The sequence below is a fragment of the Dermacentor silvarum genome, chromosome 10, assembly GCF_013339745.2.
Source record: "Dermacentor silvarum isolate Dsil-2018 chromosome 10, BIME_Dsil_1.4, whole genome shotgun sequence".
Classification (NCBI taxonomy): Eukaryota; Metazoa; Arthropoda; class Arachnida; order Ixodida; family Ixodidae; genus Dermacentor; species Dermacentor silvarum.
Window position 1 is genome coordinate 121,901,769 of NC_051163.1, and position 14,353 is coordinate 121,916,121.

Below are 14,353 nucleotides of genomic sequence, written 5' to 3' on the forward strand. Positions count from 1 at the left end.
GGAAGAACTTCGTTCCATTCGGCTTGAACAAAAGGCGCTCGAAGATAAGCTAACAAAACTTACCGACAAAGTCAAGCTCGTTGAAGATAATGTGTCATTGGTCCTCCCACTAACGCATGAGGTAGAACGATTATCGAAAACTACCGAAAAACTTGCTGCCGCGTGCACGTCACTACAGTCATCACACGATGACTTGGAGAACCAGTCACGTAGAAACAACCTAATTTTCTACGGCATCCTTGACAATGTAAACGAATCATGGGAACAGTCTGAGAGAAACATTATCTCTTTTTGTTCTGAGAAGTTAAGTATATCTGTTGACGCTGCGACCATTGAAAGAGCGCATAGACTAGGCCGATATGCGCCCGACAAGAAGAGGCCCCTGATTGTGAAATTCTTGTCTTTTAAGGATAAGAACCGAATCCTTTCAAATGCCGCAAAACTAAAGGATACAGACTGGGCAATTAGCGAGGACTATTCGCCCAATGTTCGGGAACAAAGAAAAAGGCTCATACAGTTTGCTAAAGAGCGCGGAGGAAAACCGAAACTGCGCTTTAATAAACTACACCTGGATAAAAAAACTTTCATGTACAACACTGAATCAGGCTGTATAACATGTGTAGACGAATAGCCATCACCATGCCCTTCAGCTAACCCACGAACTGTTACTAAAAGTGGCCTTGTTTGCATTGTCATTAATTGTCGCAGTTTAAAAAACAAAACTGATCAGTTCCTCTCCCTCTTAGAAATGACAAATGCACATGTGGTAATTGGAACAGAGTCATGGCTGGACAGCAACATGACCGATAGTGAAATATTTCCTTCATCCTATACCACATACCGGAAGGATCGCAATGCGCGTGGTGGTGGTGTATTCATCCTTGTTCATAGCAGTTTGAAAAGCGTTTCGGTTAACATAGACGGTGATTCCTGTGAAGCAGTCTGGTGCAGGGTACTGCTGGGCGATGGTACTTCATTGGCAGTTGGTTCTTTTTATAGGCCTCCCGGTTCCACCAGTCCAGTATCATTTTTTCAACTTAGCAACGCATTATTAACTTTACACGCAACATACATTATCCTTGCCGGAGACTTTAATATGCCTAGCGTGGAATGGTCGTCTTACCAACCAGTAATTTGCAATTCATCCCTTCTGTATACTGCGTTCCGTGAAATGATCAATGCGCATTCATTATTCCAGTTTGTTGAAACACCTACGAGATTGGGCGCTACCAGCGCTAATGTGCTAGACTTATTTTTTTGCAATGACCCCAACTTAGTGTCCTCTGTAATAACACTGCCAGGCATAAGCGACCATGATGTGGTTCTAGCACAATTATCGTATAAAGTTATGAAGCGGCAGCACACGCAACCCCGCAAAGTCTATCTTTACGAAAAAGGGGATTATGCGTCGTTATCATCGGAACTTGATGCGTTTTTTCCCGAGTTTCTTTCACACGGACCGTCTATGAATGTTGATTCCTTCTGGAACTTGTTTAAAACTAAAATCTTATCTCTGACACACACGTTCATCCCGTCCCGCTTCATTTCAGCTAAGCGTCGTGATGATAAGCGTTGGATGAATAGGCAGCTCCGAGTGATGGTCAACCGACGGAAAAGCCTCTTTCGTAGATACTGTGATTCGCCGGCACTAAATCTGTACTCGGAGATGAAAAAACAAACCAAAAACCTATCCAAGGAAATACGGAAAGCAAAAATGGCATACTTAAGCACACTAGGGCAGAGATTAAAGACAAACCCGAAGGAAGTCTGGAAATATGTTAAAAGCAACAAAAACACCGATGTCACTTTACCTGAGATACTAGATGGAGTTGATTATGGCAAGGATCCAAGCGGAAAAGCGAACTGTTTCAATCTCTATTTCCAATCGGTGTTTTCCAGTCAAAAAACAAGACACGCTCCCTTCCAAACTTCAAGCAACCTGACAAGAATGGATGATATAGAAATTTCTCAACGGGGAATTATGCTGTTATTACAGAAAGTTAAACTTACATCTGCTCCGGGGCCCGACAACATCTCAAATTACATTCTGAAAAATTGTGCTGCTTCTGTTGCCCCGTATCTAGTTGTGTTGTTTCAAAAATCTTTAGAGAGTGGTGAACTTCCTCATGACTGGAAAAGTGCCAATGTTGTTCCCATACATAAGAGTGGTGATAGAAGTAAAACATGCAACTATAGGCCTATATCTTTGACGAGCGTGTCGTGCAAAATACTAGAACATGCCATTTATACTCAGTTAATCAGCCATCTACAAAACAATAACTTTTTTGTGCAACACAACATGGATTTAGGTCAGGTTTCTCATGTGAAACACAGCTTGTAGAATTTACCCATGATATTTCCGCTTCCTTAAACTCTGCCGGTCAGGTTGATTGTATTTTTCTAGATTTTCGGAAAGCCTTCGATTTAGTTGCTCACGACCTATTACTGCAGAAGCTTTCACTTTTGAATATTCCTACTACACTCCTAACCTGGATTGAAGCGTACCTCATGGAAAGAAAACAGTGCGTAGTTTGTGACGGTATTAGTTCAGTAAGTGTGGGTGTGACCTCTGGTGTTCCGCAAGGGTCGGTTCTAGGCCCTCTTCTTCTTTTGATATTTATAAACGATCTTAGTGACTACATTTCAAGTACCGTTCGACTTTACGCTGACGACTGCTGTGTCTACCGCACCATATCCTCTGAAGCAGATGCAGTTACACTACAGCATGACCTCAACTCCGTGTACTCTTGGTGCCAAAAATGGAATATGGCGCTGAATCTCTCGAAATGTAATCTGGTCCGGTTTACGAAAAAGAAACAATTCCTTCAAGCAGACTACTTCCTTGGTAGCACAGAAATATCTGCTGTCTAAACTTATAAGTACTTAGGAGTCATTTTTCCACTGATTTATCTTGGAATACACATGTCAACTATATCGCAGCGAAAGCCAGCCGCACATTAAACTTCCTCCGACGTAACTTTAAGGATGCTCCCGTTAAGCTAAAGGAAACTTTATATATTTCAAGTGTTCGTCCTATACTCGAGTACGCTTGCGCCGCCTGGGACCCGCATACAAAGCTCAACGTTGAAGAACTTGAGCGCGTCCAAAAACGGGCTGCCAGATTCGTATCTGGCGACTATAATTTTCAAAAGAGGTCTTCTGGTTTGCGCGACAAGTTGGGATGGCCGTTACTTGAAAACCGGCGAAAATACCTCAGACTCTCTTTCTTTTATAATGTTCTAAACAATAACACTGGCATCCAAAAAGAGAAATACATAAAGGAGCCCAGCTACATTTCCGCCCGCACTGACCACCCACTAAAGGCACGCGAATACAGTTGCCGAATAAACGCATTCAAATACAGCTTTTTTCCACGAACCGTGCACGACTGGAACGGTCTACCTGCGCAAACTGCTACTGCCCCTCCCACATACTTTCTAACGGCTTTACAGAACCACGTGTTAATATGAGTGCAATATTGCTTGTTCTTGCATGTTTTATCCCTTTTGTTGATTATTCCCAACGATGTTAGCCGAGATCGCTATATTTAGATGTTCTTCTTTTGTCTGTGCGTGACATGCTTGTTCATCTTTGTATATGTTTTGTTCTTGCTTTTTACTGAATATTAGTACTGTATAGTAATATTTACTGTATATTAGTTTTTGTTTTTGCTTTTTATTGAAATAGTGCATAGGTATTTAGATGATTTATATGCTGCATCATTTGCCTAACTTATAGTATATGTCTTGTGATTTATTTCTGATGTTCCCCCCTACAATAATGCCCTAGAGGGCGCTGTAGGTATTGTATATAAATATAAATATAAATAAATAAACCACCGCTACAACTGCTGAGGGGGATATGCAATGCTTTATGGCTTTAGAGTAATGGTAGTAGTGCTATTTTAAAGTGATGGTAGGAATGGGAGTAATGGTAATTTTGACAGCATGCTGCCGCCCATAGCGTATGCGGGGAGTGCTACGTGCTTCGCATTGCATGTAGGCCCAGGAGCGCCTTATCGTCAATTATGTGGTTCGTATGCTTGTTTTGAGCTTGTTCTTTATTGAAACGTATACTGCTCTGTAAGCTGTATGCGTGATTCCGAAGAATGCACGCGCTGAGTGCTTGTAGCCTGTGCCTTACGGGCGTATGAGCCATTGCATTTGCGGGTATCGGCCATTGATGATGATAGTTTTCGGTCGACGTTACGCCACGAAGAACCATAGGCAACTTCGCTGCAAAAAAACTAAGCGAAATTGACACTCGACTTGTCAGGAGCCGCCGAATTTGGATTCGGCTTGCACAAGTAAACAGACGTCCTTGATTTTGGCTTTCAAATTTATCAACGCTGTTGTAGAACTCTCAGAGCTACAGTAACGTTGTAGAATTATGTAGGCTTAGAACATAGGCAAGGGTGAACGGAGACTGGTAGGGACGGAGGGTTTTACAAGACATTAAAGTACATTAATGAAGTTAACTTTCTCGCACAATTGCTATTAGTTGCACCCGCTCATATTTAGTTGCCGAAGCTGCGCTCTTTTGGAGCTGATTTCTTGGTTCAAAGACTTCGCTCAAAAACGAAAACAGAGGAGCAGGTAGAACTTTACAATAGTGGGTATGACTTTTTCCTAGTGGCCACATCATTGAAGTTTTGGCACTTTTCCAAAATCCTGCTACAAGGAGAACTGGTCAGAAGAGTAAGCGCTCTACAAATCCCGGGCCTGTATGCGCAACAAAACCGTAGTAATCACATCACCATAGAAAAATTAGGACACGCCACGACACAAACTATCAGGATCATCAGGAGAATAGCCAACAAGAAAACAGGGGTAAAGGAGGACATGTGCAAACTAGTCCAAGCCTTTGCAATCAGTAGAAATACACATGCACTCCTATGCCTCGAATTAATGCAGAGGAAAACGCAAGCGATTGACTGACTAATTAGGCAAGCTTATAAAGCAGCCATCGGGCTCACAATCAACACGCCCACCGAGAAATTATTACAGATAGGAACACACAACACCTTGGACGAGGTCGTCAAGCGAACGACTACCGGCAGAGAAATACTAAAGGTTATAGGCAAAAACGCTGAACCCATGGTGGAGAACGTACAAAAACTCCCCTCAAAGATAGGAAACAGCGTAACCATCAACCATCTACCAAAGAACATGTATCCTTCCTACCAGGAATGTAGGAGAATAGCTAGAGCCAAGGCGCTAACGAAGAAATAAGAGGGAAGGTAGAATTCATTTTCTTAAGTTTCTGTGCGCAAACAAACAGGGACGAAGAAAAGGAGACACAAGGACGAGCGCTTTCTAACAACTGATGTTTATTATTGAAGAACCACCGGCTTAAATACCCACAGATCTGCGCGATCCTGTCAATAGAACATGTCAAGAGCGCATAAAATAACGCTTGTCATAAAATGCCGCTACGCGGTCAGCATAAAAAAGCAGCAGTGTTCATAAAAACAAGCACAAAAGGCAAAAACGCGTTAAAGATATGATGACAGCAGCGAATTCTCCTTATCTAACAATGAAACAGAAGGATGACTGATGCATTTTTCTTTTAGTTTATCAATCCAGTGAGCTTCCACAATTTCTCTCGCGGTTTGATTTCTATGCCTAAACAAAATGGCGGTGCTTTCAAGACAAGGTGAGCACGCATGTTCTTCACAATGCATCGCCAAATGCGTACTAGGGCGACCTTTGAGACTAGACAAGTGTTCCCTTAGTCTCGTGTTAACGCATCTCGAAGTCTGCCCTACGTACACATGACCACACGTCAAAGGAATCTGATAAACAACGTTCATCGCGCAATCGACAAATTGGTTCTTACGTGGATGTTTTATACTACATCCTTTCTTAGCATCATCCTTACTTTCAAACTTACTTTTGACCTTAGAACACACGCTACCTATTTTGTTTTTTGCTGAAAACACCACTTTTACTTCGTAACTCCCCCACCTTCTTAAGTCTGTGTGAAAGGCCATGAACATACGGAATCACTGACACCTTAGAAGCTAAATCTTTCTGTCTTTGATTACTGTGCATGATTCTTTATCCTGTTTTAGTTGTTTCATTAATCTAGAGCATGACGCCAGCATCACAACGAGTGGGTACCCAGCATTTCTCAACCGATTGATTTGTTCAAGAAATGCAATGTTTACAGTGTGATAACATGATTTCAACAACGCTGATCTCAAACATGAAATGACTATACCATTCTTCACAAGCCTGGAATGGTTAGAGGCATAGTTCATTAGCGGTTTTCCATCTCGGGGCGAGAATGACCAACACACATGTTCCGGTAGAAATTCTAACTTGACATCTAGAAACTGTAGCTTATTAACTACTGGTACTTCAGAAGTGAATGTCAAGCCCTTGCCCAGAGAATTAAAGGATTTTACTACCCTATTTCTGAAAACATCTTTGTCTACATGACAGCCCAAGATCAAGTAGTCATCTACATATCTGTATACCTTATATACTACACCTTCTAAATCTTTTGCCAGCTCTCTGTCTATGCTTCCCAGAAAAATGCTACTAAGGATGGGAGCTACCTTTGACCCGATGCACACGCCCCCTGCCTGTATATACGTTTCATCACAGAATCCTACATGTGTATTAGCTAAATAAAAATGCAGAAGTTCAAGAAAGGACTCAACAGTCATCCCGCACGTGTTGCGAAATGACACCTCGTCATTCTCATTTGTTATGCAATCATTAACACTGCGCATTAAGGGCCCATGCGGCAAGGAATAATAGAGGTCTTGAACATCTATGCTGAATCCCCAGCTGCAACTTGTACTATCTGATGCCAAAAATTTCACAAGGCCTTCAGAGTTTTTTAATAAGTACGGATCCTGTACTTCTAAGGAATTCAACATTTTCTGCAAGAATCCTGCGACCAGAACCTGCCAACACCCTCGCTCGGACACAATTGGCCTAAACGGAATTCCTTGCTTGTGTGTTTTTGCAGTAAAAAATATATCCAATATCATTCCTTTTGAGTTCTTTACATGTGACGCGAGCTTTTCTTGGTTACATTTCTTCAAAAGCTCCACCGCCTTCTTTTTTACATTTTCTACATTCACATCACTTTTTCTAAAGCACTTGTTCACCGCTAGGAAAGCTTTTTCTAAATAACAATCATTTGGTACAACAACCAGAAAGCCTTCCTTGTCAGCTTGAACCACACGCAGATTATTCTCAACCAAATACTTAGCAGTCCTATCAATATTAGGTCTGGATCTATCGCTTACCGAAGCCTTGGCCACCACATCCACACATTCCACCACACATCGTTCTTTTTCCTTCTCTGGTACACTCCTGGCAATGTCCCTTGTAAGTGATAATCTGTCGACGATGCCGATCCTTGGCTCCACGCAGAACTTTGGCCCCAGCTTGAGTACTTCTTGATGCCGTTCTTCCACCGTTGCGCCCCCTAGTACTAGAAGGCGTCCCTCTGGCAAATCTCGTTTCTTCTTTTTCGGCAATGTCCGACGCACATCGTTCCACATGGCTTCAGTTAGAATATTTGCCTGTCTGCACCAGTCACGAAAAGCCTTCACATTGAACAGACCACCGGAAGGAGACGAACAGGCCAAAAGGAAGGAGACAACAGGCCAATGTCTAAAGGTGGCCTGTTCGTCTCCTTCCGGTGGTCTGTTCAATGTGAAGGCTTTTCGTGACTGGTGCAGACAGGCAAATATTCTAACTGAAGCCATGTGGAACGATGTGCGTCGGACATTGCCGAAAAAGAAGAAACGAGATTTGCCAGAGGGACGCCTTCTAGTACTAGGGGGCGCAACGGTGGAAGAACGGCATCAAGAAGTACTCAAGCTGGGGCCAAAGTTCTGCGTGGAGCCAAGGATCGGCATCGTCGACAGATTATCACTTACAAGGGACATTGCCAGGAGTGTACCAGAGAAGGAAAAGAACGATGTGTGGTGGAATGTGTGGATGTGGTGGCCAAGGCTTCGGTAAGCGATAAATCCAGACCTAATATTGATAGGACTGCTAAGTATTTGGTTGAGAATAATCTGCGTGTGGTTCAAGCTGACAAGGAAGGCTTTCTGGTTGTTGTACCAAATGATTGTTATTTAGAAAAAGCTTTCCTAGCGGTGAACAAGTGCTTTAGAAAAAGTGATGTGAATGTAGAAAATGTAAAAAAGAAGGCGGTGGAGCTTTTGAAGAAATGTAACCAAGAAAAGCTCGCGTCACATGTAAAGAACTCAAAGGAATGATATTGGATATATTTTTACTGCAAAAACACACAAGCAAGGAATTCCGTTTAGGCCAATTGTGTCCGAGCGAGGGTGTTGGCAGGTTCTGGTCGCAGGATTCTTGCAGAAAATGTTGAATTCCTTAGAAGTACAGGATCCGTACTTATTAAAAAACTCTGAAGGCCTTGTGAAATTTTGGCATCAGATAGTACAAGTTGCAGCTGGGGATTCAGCATAGATGTTCAAGGACCTCTATGATTCCTTGCCGCATGGGCCCTTAATGCGCAGTGTTAATGATTGCATAACAAATGAGAATGACGAGGTGTCATTTCGCAACACGTGCGGGTGACTGTTGAGTCCTTTCTTGAACTTCTGCATTTTTATTTAGCTAATACACATGTAGGATTCTGTGATGAAACGTATATACAGGCAGGGGGCGTGTGCATCGGGTCAAAGGTAGCTCCCATCCTTAGTAGCATTTTTCTGGGAGCATAGACGAGAGCTGGCAAAAGATGTAGAAAGGTGTAGTATATAAGGTATACAGATTTAGATGACTACTTGATCTTGGGCTGTCATGTAGACAAAGATGTTTTCAGAAATAGGGTAGTAAAATCCTTTAATTCTCTGGGCAAGGGCTTGACATTCACTTCTGAAGTACCAGTAGATAATAAGCTACAGTTTCTAGATGTCAAGTTAGAATTTCTACCGAAACATGTGTGTTGGTCATTCTCGCCCCGAGATGGAAAACCGCTAATGAACTATGCCTCTAACCATTCCAGGCTTGTGAAGAATGGTATAGTCATTCATGTTTGAGATCAGCGGTGTTGAAATCATGTTATCACACTGTAAACATTGCATTTCTTGAACAAATCAATCGGTTGAGAAATGCTGGGTACCCACTCGTTGTGATGCTGGCGTCATGCTCTAGATTAATGAAACACTAAAACAGATAAAGAATCATGCACAAGTATCAAAGACAGAAAGATTTAGCTTCTAAGGTGTCAGTGATTCCGTATGTTCATGGCCTTTCACACAGACTTAAGAAGGTGGCTGGGAGTTACGAGTAAAAGTGGTGTTTTCAGCAAAAAACAAAATAGGTAGCGTGTGTTCTAAGGTCAAAAGTAAGTTTGAAAGTAAGGATGATGCTAAGAAAGGATGTAGTATAAAACATCCCGTAAGAACCAATTTGTCGATTGCGCGATGAACGTTGTTTATCAGATTCCTTTGACGTGTGGTCATGTGTACGTAGGGAAGACTTCGAGATGCGTTAACACGAGACTAAGGGAACACTTGTCTAGTCTCAAGGTCGCCCTAGTACGCATTTGCGATGCATTGTGAAGACATGCGTGCTCACCTTGTCTTGAAAGCACCGCCATTTTGTTTAGGCATAGAAATCAAACCGCGAGAGAAATTGTGGAAGCTCACTGGATTGATAAACTAAAAGAAAATGCATCAGTCATCCTTCTGTTTCATTGTTAGATAAAGAGAATTCGCTGCTGTCATCATATCTTTAACGCGTTTTGCCTTTTGTGCTTGTTTTTATGACACTGCTGCTTTTTTTTTATGCTGACCGCGTAGCGGCATTTTATGACAAGCGTTATTTTATGCGCTCTTGACATGTTTCTATTGACAGGATCGCGCAGATCTTGGGTATTTAAGCCGGTGGTCTTCAATATAAACATCAGTTGTTAGAAAGCGCTCGTCCTTGTGTCTCCTTTTCTTCGTCCCTGTTTGTTTGCCACAGAAACGTAAGAAAATGAATCTGTTCCAACTAGGCCGACTCGCAGTTATGCTTCAGAAGGTAGAATGTGGCGTATGCTGATACGGCGGCATAGCACGGCAATATTGTTACGTAAACGAAGGATTAAGCACTGGTGACTAGTACAAAATATATTTACAAAGACAACAGGCAGCGCTGGTCAGTTCAGCTGACAGCTCGAGAGCAAGAAGCAGTTCGTCTTCTTCGTCGGGCGCCCGCGCGCATCGTCCACAAGAAACACGCATATGCATGTATCATTATCCCCGGCGGCACAAGGTACGTTTAGGTGCGCGTAAATATCAGTGGTAACAGGAGAATAATACGGTTTCAGGCTTGCGACATGTACAACGTCAGTGAAAATCGGGGCAGATGAGGCACTGGTACTGATTGGGGCGATTTCATAAGTAACTGGAGTCCCCTCAAGCAGCACTCAGTATGGACCTGCGTACCGAGACAGGAGATTTCCTGACAGGCCAACGTGACGAGTCGGGGACCACAGAGTACCAGAGATCCAGGCAAAAGTGGACGTCTCTGTGTTTGACGATCGCACAAACGCCTTTGGCTCTCTTGGGAGGTCAGGAGGCGAGCGCGGGCAATTTCGCGGGCTTGGGCTGCCCTGGTGATGGCGTCAAGTGCATATTCGCTGGTCCTCTGCTGCGGCGGATGGAAGGGATGTGTCCAGTGGCAATGTTGGTTCTCGGCTGAAAACAGAAAGAACGGGGAATAACCGGCAGTGTCGTGACGCGAAGAATTGTATGCAAATGTGACATAGGGTAGGGGCAAGGTCCCAGTCAGTACGGTCGACGAGACATGCTTTGCAAGCATGTCGGTCAGGGTTCGATTCAGAGGCTCTTCACTTCACTTTATTGCTCAAAGACCCCTCTAGGAGGTATTACATAAGGGGTGGGCTTACAATATAGCTATATGACGTCACTTACAAATAAAATCGGTTACATCATTCAAGAAAGTTGACGGACAAGTGATTGCTGCAATTTGGTGGGAAAGGCCATTCCATTCTGATGCTGCGCGCGGAAAAAAATGAGATGGAAAAATGCAACGGTGCGGGCACGTGGGCGCGCCAGTTGAAGTTCGTGGCCGACGCGAAGGGATATGCGGGCATGGGGTGCGATGCAAGGTGGATGGCCGAGAGAACTGTAAAAGAATTTGTGGAACAAAGACAGCGTGGCAATGCAACGGCGAAGATAGGGATTTGATCAACCGGATTCTGCTTTTAAAGATGGTACACTAACGTGGTATTGATAGCGGATGGATGAATCTAGCAGCGCAGTTTTGAACTGCTTCTAGAGCAGTGGCGAGGCAAGACTGGTGTGGGCTCCAAATGGCGGATGCGTACTCGAGCTTAGGCCTGACGAGCGTTTTATAACTAAAGTTTTACATGTATGGGGCATCTCAGAGGTTGCGCTTTAAGAATCCAAGTGTTTTATTGCAGATGATATGATGTTAGTAATATGAGTACACCAGGACAGATCGCTGCATAAAGTTACACCCAAGTATTTATGAGTTAACGGCTTCTACAACGAACACCAGAAATTGTGTACGGAAAATAAAGGGGGTTTGAACGGCGTGAGAAGGTTACAGATTTGAATTTATTAGGATTAAGCATCATTAGCCATTGGCTGCACCAGTTTAAGACGTGGTTAAGATCAGTCTGTAAAGCTTGTTGGTCGAGGGCGTTATTGATAGTGTGATAAATGACGCAATCGTCAGCAAACATACGGATGTTAGTTGATACGTTGAAAGGCAAATCGGTAATGTAAATCAAGAACGAAAGGGACCAAAGGACAGATCCTTGTGGTAACACCTGAGGTTACTGGGAGGAAATCAGAGGTTTTGTTACTAATAAGAACGGTTTGAGAGCGGTTAGCCGGGAATGCCTTAATCCATTCAAGAATATTGGGAGCTATGTTTAAGTGCTAAGTTTTAATATTAGTCTTTTGTGTGCTATTTTGTCGAATGCCTTTGCAAAATCTAAGAAGATAGCGGTCTGTCTGTACGTTGCGATCGAGGTTAGCGTGTAAATCGTGAAGGAAGGTGGCCAGTTGAGTTTCGCATGACAGACCTTTGCGGAAACCATGCTGTGAAGAGTTAAAGAACTGGATCGAGTCTAGATAATTCATGATATGAGAGTAAATGACGTGGTTCCATAACCCTGCAGGGAACGCTGGTTAGGGAAATGGGTCGGTAGTTCAATGGCGAGTTTTTGTTACCTGCTTTGTAGATTGGAAGAACCTTTCCCACTTTCCAGTCCTCAGGTAGGCTGGCAGTTGCAAGAGACTGTGAGCATATTAACATAGATAGGCAGCAGAAATACATTCAGTGTTTTTAGGAATTTTGAGGTAATATAATCTATACCAGATGATGAGGAGAGTTTAATAGTTTCAATCTGAGATGCTACGCCGTAGACAGAGAATACAATAGGTGGCATTTGCGGTTCAATGGCGGGGAATAAAAAAGAACATGGTGCATCACTTTCTACGGTGTAAACAGATGAAAAGGTACAATTAATACATCAGCACATTCTTCATCAGACAAAACCTCATTGAATTCGTTTGTGAGACTTATAGTGAGGGTACTGTGAGGGTTAATTACTTCCCAAAACTTTCTAGGATTATTTTTTAATAGTTTAGGCAGGTCAACGTGAAAAGAATGAATATTTGGCGCAGCGAATTCCTTCCAAGTAAGTAGTTCTCAGCTGCGTAGTATTTTTCCCACGCATGCGCATTGCCTTTCAGTTTCGCGGCACGATAAAGCCGCTTCTTTTTATTTTCTAACCTTTTCAGTGATCTTGTAAACCATGGCTTTTGAGAGTTGGCGTGGAAAGTAATTTTAGGAATATATTTATTTACAAGCTCGTCCATTTTAGTTTTGTAGAGTATCCAATTGTCATTAACGCTTCGGTTCTCAAAGTTAGCTTCAAAAAGAGGAAGGAACTCAATTAACTCGTCATTATAGCTTGATAGTTGGCTTTGTCGTAGAGGTGGCTAGTCTTTTTAGAAGTCTGGCGCAGAACTGTTGCGAAGCTAAATGAGGCTTGGATGACTTTATAATCACTAATTTCTCTGAGGTAAGTAATTGATAAGAGGCTTTCGGGACTGTTTGTGAGTATATATCCAAGATGTTTGCCGATTCCTGCGTGATGCGTGTTGGTTCTGATACTAATTGCGTGAGGTTAAAATTAAGGCAAACGTCAATAAAATTTGTTGCTTCGGAGTTACTTACTATGGAAACTTGGTTATGCCAGTCAATGCTTGGATAGTTAAAATCACCGAAAGCAGAACGTTAGCATTAGGTTGCGCCTGAACAAGCTGGCTTAGTATATTATTAAGTTTCTGTGGAAGTTTGGGTTGTTTAGGGGTGGTCTATAGCATACACCCAGTATGACTGTTTTTGGCGGTGCGCGACATAATAACCGTACCATTTCTAGGTCAGACACGATATTAATAACGGAGCATGTCAGCTGCTGACTTGCAGCAATGAGAACGCCTCCCCCTCGGGAGCCTTTGCGGTCATTCCGATAAAGATTGAAGTTTGCCAAGTCATCCAAACTTCCGCGTCGCTTACGTCATTAGTAAGCCAAGTCTCTGTTAATACCAAAGATTACTTGTGGATGACGAAACAAGATTAGATATGATTTCTCGTTTTGGCAGGAAGCTGCGTATGTTTGTAAAAATGATGGAAAACGAAAGTTCTTTTGAAGGGGTGGCATTCGTACGAAAGGGTGTTTTCGGTTTTCGAGATGATTGCTAGGTGGTGGATTCTTTTACCGCTTGAGATGATGCGTCAAATGTATAACGCTGCGATCCGATGAAAAGCGTTTTGAAACGAAGGGAAAATGGAACCGATTTGGACTTGGCAAATGCAAGGAGGTGTTTTCCGCGCAATGCGGACGGCACTGGAAAAATCTTCGCCCACGCTGTAGCCGGTTCCCTTGAATTTACGACCACAGGAAAGAACTGAGCATTTAGTTTTATGAAAAGCGAATTTAACTATGATTGGCCGGCATCGGTTTGGCTGAATTTACCGAGACGGTGTGCATGATCAATATCTTTAGGATCTATGTTGGTATTTAAGTGGTTGCGACAGAGGTCAATGATTAGTTGTTCAGATTGGGTGAAAGTTTCTTTTGTGTTGGATTCAGGGATGCCGTAAAATATGAGGTTGTTCCTGCGCGAGTGATTTTCGGCATCATCCAGGCGGGCTTCAAGGTTGCAAACCAAACCAGCTGTTTGCGCAGTGTCTGCCCGCAGGCTATCAATGTCTGTTTTAATTGATAGGAGGCTTTGGTAATGGTTTTCTAAGTCGGTAAGGCGTTGGCTTACGGCTGTTAATGTTTGTTCTGTAGTTTG